This window comes from Lampris incognitus, chromosome 2, assembly GCF_029633865.1.
Source record: "Lampris incognitus isolate fLamInc1 chromosome 2, fLamInc1.hap2, whole genome shotgun sequence".
In the NCBI taxonomy this organism is placed as follows: Eukaryota; Metazoa; Chordata; class Actinopteri; order Lampriformes; family Lampridae; genus Lampris; species Lampris incognitus.
This window is the reverse complement of record NC_079212.1, coordinates 101,644,507-101,647,119: the sequence shown is the minus strand read 5'-3', so window position 1 is coordinate 101,647,119 and position 2,613 is coordinate 101,644,507. Positions and strand designations below refer to the sequence as shown.

The 2,613-nt window shown below is 44.3% G+C and overlaps 1 pseudogene; it reads right to left on the bottom strand.

Moving 5' to 3' along the window:
* Nucleotides 1-401: 401 nt before the first annotated feature.
* On the bottom strand, nt 402-2,306 carry LOC130131178 (piggyBac transposable element-derived protein 4-like; annotated as a pseudogene).
* Nucleotides 2,307-2,613: the final 307 nt, after the last annotated feature.

Sequence of the window (2,613 nt, the reverse complement as noted above, 5' to 3'; positions counted from 1 at the left end):
CATAACCATACAATCCTGTTGTAATTTTATTTTATGGCCCCAAGACACATTGCACCACATATTTTTAAGTTCCAAAATTGGATTAAATTCACTCATTATATTCCCTATAGTGAAGACAGCGGATAATTGTTATCTGACTATAATAGACTAATATTAGCATACAATTTCTAAAAAAAAAAAGTTTGTAGAACTTTATATTATTAACTATAGTAACCTCTGTGGTGTTACGGGTCAAAATTGACCCATATAGATTTATGTTAGAAAAAGGTAAAAAAAAGAGGCTTTTTTCAGAAAAAAAAACTTTATTTGATTCAGAATAACAGATTAAAATTAAACACAAACATGAACAAAGGTGTTTCTGTGTATCCAGTGTGTGTGTGTGTGTGTGTGTGTGTGTGTGTTCACATGCACGAATCACAGTATGCAACTGTTTGAGTGTGCTCCCTGCAGATGTATTTTTTACAAGTGTGGCAAATTGTGCTGGTTTTTCTGTCCTTGTTGGAATGGCAGGACTGGCACCTCTTTCTCTTGCTGCCACTGGCGTCCTCTGGCTCAGTCCTAGTGGAGGTTGCTGATGTGGCTGCAGACTGCAGCTGTCTCACCAAGTTGGCAGAGCCAGGAGTTCGGGGAACCAACTGACGTTGTTCAATGTGGGGATTCACTAAAGCTCTCCCCAGCTCCTGAAGAAAGAGCCTCCTCTTGTTGAACTTGCCGTTGTTCCACCCAGGATTTATTTCAGTCCACACCACGAACGCGTTGTAGGCTGAGACATCAAGAATATTATAAAAGACAGCCAATGACCACCGGGCCATCTTCGTTTGGCAAGTGTATATGCCAGTGACCTTGTCGAGGTTGTCGACTCTGCCTTTGTTCCTGTTGTAGTCCAGGATAATGTCTGGCTTTTTGTCCTCCCTACTGCTCACAGCAGCATTCTTGTGGAGAGTGGACATCATGACGACATCTTTCCTTTTCTTTGGACAGTATGACACCGTTGTGGTGGTCTCCGTAAATGCAAACTTCGAGGAGAGAGGGGCTCTGTCCTTTGTGTCTAGCAGTGCAGAAGGAAGCTCAGGTTTATTCTTCCTGACTGTTCCTACCATGGTCAGTTTTTTCTTCAGCAGTTCTTGGCCGAGGGCATAAAATGTGAAGTTATCACAGGTGATGTTGTGCTCTTGAAGCCCCTGTGTCATGTCCAGCACCACCCGCATGCCTTGATTTTTCTCTGCCACTCCCCTTGCAGATTTTCTGGTGTATACTTGCATGTTCCACGCATAGCTGGTCCTGGCATCACACGCTGCCCAGATTTTAATCCCATATTTCCCAGGTTTGCTCGGGATATACTGCCTGAAGGGAGAGTTGGGTAATACGCCCATTTCACGCCGTGGCCATCTTGGATTAAAAAAAAACCAAGTGGTGGGAATTTAGCCACGCCCCCTTCTTACTAGTCACTCATCTACAGTGACCTCTGGCCCTGGATTGTAGACACATGGCAAGCGTTCCACCCACTTGTCCCAAACCTCCCTAATGGGAGCAAGTTTGTCATGAGCACGGTGAGCAACTCTGGTTTCCCGATTGTCAAAGTGAATGACTCTTGACAAGACATGGAAGGTCTGAAGTGACATGGTCGCACAAAAAATACTCCAGCCTGTCTCAGCATCCCATAGGCTGGCAGTAGCCTCATTATTGGATCTGTAAGGCAAGGCAATACAAGGCAGGTTTATTTGTATGCCACATTTCAACAACAAGGGCAAAAGAAACACACTATAAAAGGACACTTGAGTTCATTAGATAATAACATTACAATGCAGAATACACACCGGTACATGCCAGCATGAAGCAACAGCCCAAAGTAAGCATCCAGATAGGTTTTGTCTATTTCCTTCCAACTGTTGCCAAACACTCTTCTCCCTTCCAGGTTCATCATCTCAATCAAGATAGTCTGGATAGACTGGTATGAACAGCTCAAATGCTGTCTTTATATCTTGGACATGTGACACTTCAAATGTAGTGGGCCCAGGGGTCATTCTGATGATGTTCTGAGCTTGTGCTCGGCCTTTGACCTAAGGGATCTTGGACCATGCCATCTTGCCATTCCTTGACATGAAGACCTCCTGTTGTTCTCCTTCATCCAGGCCTACTTCCTCATCAGATGTGTCTTCATCATGTTCAGGCACATACTCCACATCATCTTCATCCTCAGACACATCTTCTTCAATTTCAGCCTGATCTCTCTCCCCCAATGCCTGATCCCCCTCCTCAAAGATGTGATTAAGAGCCTCACGGGCAGTGAAAAATCTTTTGCTCATTGTGAAATCGACAGATACTGCTGAATGAAACTCACATAAACTTGGCAGAGATATTTATAGATGTTTATGCGAGACAATCTGTGCAATGTTGTTCATGCCATGCCCTCCACAAGATGATCAGAGCCTACACTGTACTGTGAGAAAATAATTGTTCCCGTGGAGGAAGGGGGTGTGTGTTCAGGTTCAAGTTGAATTTCAGTGTCAGTGTCCATATTATGTGAGAAAGGTTGAGTTCCCATGGGGGGAGGGGTGCCAGAGGGATTGGGAGTACAAGTGCATACTGCGAGAAAATAATTGTTCCCGTGGA